We start from the raw sequence: 7933 nt of genomic DNA on the forward strand, positions 1-7933 counted from the left end.
TCTTCCATTCTTCTCCCTCCTGATCCTGTGTTTGTCCTTTTATTTTTATTTTTTTCATGGCATTTGTTGAGCCCTTACTAGGTGCCATGCACTATACTAAGCAGTGGGGGTTAGATGCATGCCAGTCAGGTTGGACCCAATCGATGATCCACATGGGGTTCCCAATCTTCAACCCCATTTTACGGATGAGGTAACTGAGGTACAGAGAAGTGAAACGACTTGCCCAAGGTCACACAGCAGACTAGTGAGGGAGCAGGAATTAGAACTCAGGTTCTTTTGACTCTCAAACCTGTGTTCTATCCATTAGGCAATGTTCATTCAGTCATTCATTCAATAGTATTTATTGAGCGCTTACTATGTGCAGAGCACTGTACTAAGCGCTTGGGATGAACAGGTCAGCAACAGATAGAGACAGTCCCTGCCGTTTGACGGGCTTACAGTCTAATCGGAGGAGACGGACAGACGAGAACGAGGGCGATAAATAGAGTCGAGGGGAAGAACATCTCGTAAAAACCTATGGCAACTAAATAGAATCAAGGCGATGTACAATTCATTAACAAAATAAATAGGGTAATGGAAATATATACAGTTGAGCGGACGAGTACAGTGCCGAGGGGATGGGAAGGGAGAGGGAGAGGAGCAGAGGGAAAGGGGGAAAAGAGGGTTTAGCTGCGGAGAGGTGAAGGGGGGGTGGTAGAGGGAGTAGAGGGAGAAGAGGAGCTCAGTCTGGGAAGGCCTCTTGGAGGAGGTGAGTTTTAAGTAGGGTTTTGAAGAAGGGAAGAGAATGAGTTTGGCGGAGGTGAGGAGGGAGGGCGTTCCGGGACCGCGGGAGGACGTGGCCCGGGGGTCGACGGCGGGATAGGCGAGACCGAGGGACGGTGAGGAGGTGGGCGACGGAGCCTGTTCTGTCCCTGCCTTACCCCGTTCCATCCCCATCTCCTTCTTCCTGTCCCTGCCCTGTCCTCTTCCTCTCTACCATCATCCCTTTTTTCCCACCCCAATCCCCTGTCTCAAGCCTCCCCTCCCTTCTTACCCCTCTAGGGACTTCTGTCCCAGAGAAGTGCCCTGAGCTAATTCTTTCTGCTTCGGTTTCAACAAGGTGATTGCCAGTCCAGTTTGCCCATGTTGAGGAGTGATCCTCACCTTATGAAGTGTTCTCTACTTTCCCACAGGTGGACCCAGCAGCCTTTTCCTTTTCTAAGCTTAGGTCAATGCTTTAAGAATGATGTTTTTCTGGAATTTACAACTTGAGCCATAAAAGCTGCCCCAGGCTGAATGCTGGTAACTCATTCATGCATTCATTCATTCATTCGATCATATTTATTGAGCACTTACTGCTTGCAGAGCAATGTACTGAGCGCTCAGGAGAGTACCATATAACAATAAACAGACATATTCCTTACCCACGACGAGCTTATAGCCTTGTGGGACATTTGTAATGTGAACTTGAAATGGTTTCAGAAAAGCAGGTTGGGACGCATGCCTTTTTAACTGGTTTCCTTTTCAGTGGAGCATTTCCAAAATTCCAGGCAGACTGACGACATCTGAGCCTCTAGAACAGAGAACCCATTTGTGTCCACGATATTTGACTGACAAAGGTCAGCTTGGCGCTGGGCTGGTGGATTGCCGCAGAGCAGCTGCATTCCAGGCTGGCAGCGGCCTTGGAATCAGGCTTTTTGGATCTGAACTTTTTTCTTGGTACATATTTCCTAAATTGGTTTGAGACGTTATTGTAAATAAAGAATGCTTCTGGAGCTATTCAGAAATTATTTGAGCTGTAAGCACTTTAAACATCACATCTGTAATATTTGGGGCCACCTACCACCTGTTAAAGTCAGGGAGTACTCTCTGTGAAAGTAGACTGCTTTGCACACAGTAAGCACTCAATACAATCGAATGAATGAATGAACAACAGAAGGGATCACCAGCTAGTGGGTTGAGTGGAGACCCACGTTTCAACTTAGTGGAATCAATCAGTCAGTCAATCGATTGTATTTGTTGAGCACTTACTTTGTGCAGAGCACTGTACTAAGCACTTGGGAAAGTTCACTATAGCAGGGATGGATGACACATTTTCCTTTACTTATATTAATGTCTGTCTCCCCCTCTAGACCGTAAGCTCACTGTGGGCAGGGAATGCGTCTGTTCTATTGTTATATTGTACTTTCTCGAGTACTAATAATAATGTTGGTATTTGTTAAGCATTTACTATGTGCAGAGCACTGTTCTAAGCGCTGGGGGAGATACAGGGTAATCAGGTTGTCCCATGTGAGGCTCACAGTTAATCCCCATTTTACAGATGAGGTAACTGAGGCACAGAGAAGTTAAGTGACTTGCCCACAGTCACACAGCTGACAGGTGGTAGAGCCGGGATTTGAACCCATGACCTCTGACCCCGAAGCCCAGGCTCTTTCCACTGAGCCACGCTGCTTCCCCTCTCAGGGTCACACCTGGAGAGTTTCCAGTCCTCTACCAGTCTCGACTAAGGGAGGGAGAGTCCAGCAGAGGCCTACCCATTCCAATCCTAGCTTGGCCAGTGGCTAGCGAGTGGAAGGCCATCTGCTACAAGTCAAAACTCACCTGTGCTGGGCAGCAGCGGCATGGGAGAAAGTCGAGGGTGGAGACTCAGGTTTACCGCATGGAAAGAGGCAATGGTAATCCATTTCCATATTTTTACCGAGAAAACTCTACGGTACACTAACAGAATGATTGCAGATGGAGAGCGAGGCATTCTGGGAGAGATGTGTTCTTGACATCGCTCTGGGTCTGACACAACCTGACAGTATAAACAACAACAACAATTCTCTGAAGCATTTAGTACAGTCCTCTGCACAGCCTAAGCATTCAATAAATACTATTGACTGACTGACTACCCACAATGAGCTTATGATCCAGTCTGTTTTTCCCGTTGTTCCTTATAATAATAATAATATTGGTATTTATTAAGCTCTTACTATGTGCAGGGCACTGTTCTAAGCACAGGGACTTACAGGATAATCAGGTTGTCTCTCATGAGGCTCACAGTGTTAATCCCCATTTTACAGATGAGGTAACTGAGGCACAGAGAAGTTAAGTGACTTGCCCACAGTCACACAGCTGACAAGTGGGAGGAGCAGGGATTCGAACCCATGACCTATGACTCCCAAGTCCGGGCTCTTTCCACTGAGCCATGCTGTTTCCACTGTGGAAAGAGCATGGACCTGGGAATCAGGTGGCCTGAGTTCTAATCCCAGCTCTGCCACTTCCCTGTTGTGTGACCTTGGGCAAGTCATTTTAATTTTTTATACCTCATTTTCCTCATCTCTAAAATTGGACTGTGTCCAACCTAAGTTGTATCTACCCCAGGGCTTAGAACAGTGTTTGACATATAATAAGTGCTTAATAAATGCCATAATAATAATTATGGGAATTCAGTAACTTTATTCAGTCATATTTATTGTGTACTTACTGTGTGCAGAGCACCGTACTAAGCACTTGGGAGAGTACAATACAATAAGCAGACACATTTCCTACCCACAATGATCTTACAGTCTAGAGTGGGGAGCGATAGACATTAATATAAATAAATAAATTACAGATATGTACTTAAGGGCTATGGGGCTGGGAGTGGGTAAGAAAAAAGGGAGCAGGTTAGGGTGATGCAAGAAGGGGTGGGAGAAAATGAAAGGGGGGCTTTGGGAAGGCCTCTTGGAGGAGATGAGCCTTCAATAGGCTTTGAAGGAGGGGAGAGTAATTGTCTGTCAGATTTGAGGAGGGAGGGTGTTCCAGGCCAGAACTCCCTCCCTATCAGACTGTGAGTCCCAGAGGTGGACAGGGACTATGGCCAATCATTTTATCTTGTATTTACCCCAGTGTTTAGTACGGTGCTTGACACCAAAGAAACGCTTAATGTAGCAATGATTTCCCCTTGATTGGTCAGGTAGGGCAGGGTGGTGAGAATTGCTGGTCAGGGAGATGAAAAGCATTACTTTGGATTCACAGTGCTGGTTCTGTGTAGTCAGGGGCAGGGAGAGTGATGGAGTTTGGCATCAAATCCTTATTGAAGGCAAATCTCCTCCAATGGGCCTTCCCTCACTAAGCCCCACCTTTTCTCATCTCCCACTCCCTTCTGCATCACCCCAGCTTGCTCCCTTTATTTATCCCCTACTCCCAGCTCCACAACACTTACGTACATATCTGTAATTTATTTATTTGTATTCATGTCTGTCTCCCCCTCTAGACTGTAAGCTCATTCTGGACAGGGAATGTGTCTGTTTGTTGTTATATTGTACTGTCCCAAGCGCTTAGTTCACAGTAAGTGGTCAGTAAATACAGTTGAATAAATGTATGAGCAAGAGAACAGCCATTTTTTTTAAAAAAAAGGTATTTATTCATTCAATCACACACTCATTCAATTGTATTTATTGAGAGCTTACTGTGTGCAGAGCACTGTACTAAGCAGTTGAAAAGTACAGTTCGGCAACAGATTAGTGACAATCCCTACCCAACAATGGGCTCTCAGTCTAGAAGGGGGAGACAGACAATAAAATAAAACAAGTAGACAAGCATCATTACCATCAAAATAGATAAATAGAATTATAGATATATACACATCATTAAAAAAATAAATAGAATAATAAATATGTACAAGTAGACACCAGTGCTGTGGGGCGGGGAAGGGAGTAGAGCAGAGGGAGGGAGTGGGGGCGATGGGGAGGGGAGGAGGAGCAGAGGAAAAAGGGGGGCTTAGTCTGGAAAGACCTCCTGGAGGAGGTGAGCTCTCAGTAGGGCTTTGAAGAGGGGAAGAGAGTTAGCTTGGCAGATCCCGGCTCTGCCACCCGTCAGCTGTGTGACTCTGGGCAAGTCACTTAACTTCTCTGTGCCTCAGTTACCTCATCTGTAAAATGGGGATTAAGACTGTGAGCCTCATATGGGACAACCTGATGACCCTGTATCTACCTCAGCACTTAGAACAGTGTTCTGCACATAGTAAGCACTTAACGAATACCAACATTATTCTGATGTGAGAAGGGAGGACATTCAGGCTAGGGGTAGGACGTGGGCCAGTGGTCGACAGTGGGACAGGTGAGAACGAGGTAAAGAGAGGAGGTTAGCAGCAGAGGAGTGGAGTGTACGAGATGGACTGTAGAAGGAGAGAAGGGAGGTGAGGTAGGAGGGAGCAAGGTGATGGGGCTTTTGGAAGCCAATAGTGAGAAGGTTTTGGTTCATGCGAAGATAGGCAACCACGGGAGGTTTTTGAGGAGGATGGTGACATACTCAGAGCGTTTCTGTAGAAAGAGAATCCAGGCAGCAGAGTGAAGTATAGTCCGAAGCGGGCAGAGACAGGAGGTTGGGAGATCAGAAAGGATGCTGATGCAGTAATCCAGTCGGGATAGGATGAGAGATCGTACCAACAAGGTAGCATTTTGGACGGAGAGGAAAGGGTGGATCTTGGCGATGTTGTGAAGGCGAGACCGGCAGGTTTTGGTGACAGATTGGATGTGTGGGGTGAATGAGAGAGTGAAGTCAAGGATGACTCGGGGACAGTAACACCTCGACTTCAGCCTGGAGCAGCAGAGGCTGTGGCCTCTCCTCTCCCAATGCTGCCTTCACCTTAACTCCAAACTCTGCTAGAGCAACTCTTACAGGCTTATCACCATGGAGTCTCTATCCAGGGTGGGTTGTCTGCCCTGGCTTCAAGGGGCCACCCCCTCTCCAGCAGGAGACTCAGGGAAATATGAGACCCAGGCTAGCTGATCCTTCACAAATGCTGTGGCCCCTCAGCCGTGGAAGTGAGGATAGGGAATGCTGCCTTCTTTTAAAATGTTATTTATTAAGCACTTACTGTGGTGCGTGTTGGAGGGGTGGTTTGGGTAAATGTTATCTGAAGGGAAAGATGATGAATTATCTTTCCCTCATGGTGTAGCGGATAGAGCACGGGCCTGAGAGTCAGAAAGTCATGGGTTCTCGTCCCGGCTCTGCCACTTGTCTGTGGGGTGACCTTCGGAAAGTCACTTCACTTTTCTGGGTCTCAGTGACCTCATCTGTAAAATGGGGATTGAGACTGTGAGTCCCATGTGGGAAAGCGAGTGTGTCCAACCTGATTTGCTTGTATCCACCCCCTGCTTAGTACAGTACCTGGTACACAGTAAGTGCTTAATAAATACCACGATTATTATAATGACTAGATAATAATAATAATGATAATAATAATTGTGGTATTTGGTAAGTGATTACTATGTACAGAGCACTGTTCTAAGCACTGGGGTAGATACAGGGTAATCAGATTGTCCCACCTGGGGCTCACATTTTTTTTATCCCCATTTTTACAGACGAGGTAACTGAGGCACAGAGAAGTTGAATGACTTGCCCAAGGTCACGCAGCAGACAAGTGGAGGAGTCGGGATTAGAACCCACGACCTCTGGTTCTCAAGCCCGTGCTCTTTCCACTGAGCCACACTGCTTCTCTAGATGCTGATAAGGCTGAACTTCTGTTTACAATAAGCATTTCAGATTTATCTATTAGTTATGTTTTTCAGAGAAAGCTTTCTACCAGTACATCTCTCTCGATGGCATAACACATATTTTAAAAAGATGAATGAAAGCATAATGTTAGACACTGTTCTAAGTGCTGGGGCAGATACAAGGTTGGACATAGTTCATGTCCCACATGGGGCTCAGAGTCTTTATCCCCATTTTACAGGTGAGGGAGCTGGGGCACAGAGAAGTTAAGTGACTTGCCGAAGGTCACACAGCCGACAAGTGGAGAAGCCGAGATTAGAACCCGGGTCCTTCTGACTCTCAGGCCCGTGCTCTCTCCACTAGGCCATGCTATTTCTCAATCAGTCAATCAATCGTATTCATTGAGCGCTTACCATGTGCAGAGCACTGTATTAAGCAGTTGGGAGAGTATAATATAACAAACTGGGTAGACACGCTCCGCTGCCCCAAAGATCCTCCCACCAGATCGCCTCTCTTACCTCAGGCTTTGAGCCTTCAGCTCTTCAGGAAGGAGAACACGGGGGAGCAGGTCCCTGGCTGGTAGTGGAGCAAGAACAAATCTACCAGCCCTTTGCAAGGTGCAGAGCTGCATCCCATTCTGTTCCAATTCACTGGCACATGGAAATTATATGGTAGCCCCTGAGCTAAGCCTTGCCAACGAAGCCATTGTAGTGTTCTGATCCCCTTGGGTCTGCAGTGCCAGCGTAAGAATGATAATAATAATAATGACATTTGTTAAGCGCTTATTATGTGCCAACCACTGTTCTAACTGCTGGAGTAAATACAAGGTAATCAGGTTGTCCCACATGGGGCTCACAGTTTTAACCCCCATTTTATAGATGAGATAACCGAGGCACAGAGAAGTGAAGTGACTTGCCCAGGATCACGTGGCAGACAAGTGGTGGAGCCGGGATTAGAATCCATGACCTTCTGAGTCCCGGGCCTGTGCTCTGTCCACTATGCCATGCTGCTTTAATTATGGTATTTGTTAAGCACCTACTATGCGTAAAGAACTATGCCAACCACTTGGTTAGCTGCAAGATAATGAGATCAGAAACTGTTGCTGTCCAACAATGGACTCATGGTCTAAAGGGGAGGGAGAACAGGTATTCATTCATTCAATCGTATTTATTGAGCGCTTATTATGTTCAGAGCAGTGTACTAAACTCTTGGAAAGTACAATTCTATACATTCAGATAGAGACAATCCCTACCCAACAACAGTTTAGGTATTTTATCCTCCATTTCCAGATGAGGAAACTGAGGCCCAAAAAAGTTAAGTGACTTGCCCAAGGTCACATATTAGCATTTAGCACTTTTTTATGGTATTCATTAAGTACTTATATTTAGCTCTCGGGCAGGTACAAGATTACCACATTAGACACAATCCCTGTCCCATGTGAGACTCACAGTCTAGGTTGTAGGGAGGAGGATTTAATCCCTATTTTATAGAT

At 46.2% G+C, this 7933-nt stretch overlaps 1 non-coding gene across 1 annotated transcript; it reads left to right on the forward strand.

Moving 5' to 3' along the window:
• Positions 1 to 2432: 2432 nt before the first annotated feature.
• Positions 2433 to 2570, forward strand: LOC114811549. Its single transcript, XR_003759245.1, has one exon. It is a non-coding gene; the product is annotated as a small nucleolar RNA SNORA7 (small nucleolar RNA).
• The last annotated feature ends 5363 nt before the right edge of the window (positions 2571 to 7933 follow it).

Source organism: Ornithorhynchus anatinus, chromosome 4, assembly GCF_004115215.2.
Source record: "Ornithorhynchus anatinus isolate Pmale09 chromosome 4, mOrnAna1.pri.v4, whole genome shotgun sequence".
Taxonomy (NCBI): domain Eukaryota; kingdom Metazoa; phylum Chordata; class Mammalia; order Monotremata; family Ornithorhynchidae; genus Ornithorhynchus; species Ornithorhynchus anatinus.